Source organism: Pterocles gutturalis, unplaced genomic scaffold (assembly GCF_000699245.1).
Source record: "Pterocles gutturalis isolate BGI_N339 unplaced genomic scaffold, ASM69924v1 scaffold37590, whole genome shotgun sequence".
NCBI classification, from domain to species: Eukaryota; Metazoa; Chordata; class Aves; order Pterocliformes; family Pteroclidae; genus Pterocles; species Pterocles gutturalis.
Genome location: NW_010142088.1, coordinates 2,437 through 2,668, shown reverse-complemented (window position 1 = coordinate 2,668; position 232 = coordinate 2,437).

Here is a 232-nt window from a genome sequence, read left to right as displayed (position 1 = left end):
CCGACCGATTCTACTGCCTCAGGTCCAAGTCTCTCCAGGCAGGAGCCCCTGCTCTCCAGAACAGTAACAGATCCTTTAGCTCGCTTTTATTATTTTATTTTTAAAATTAATTATTATTACATTTTCTCCCCCTTGTTTATTTTCTGCATATCTTCAGGAAGCCCTCGGTGCTTGTGCAGAGAAGCTCCTATTGCAACCTCCTTCCCTGTGCAGTGCTCCTCGGTGTAAACAT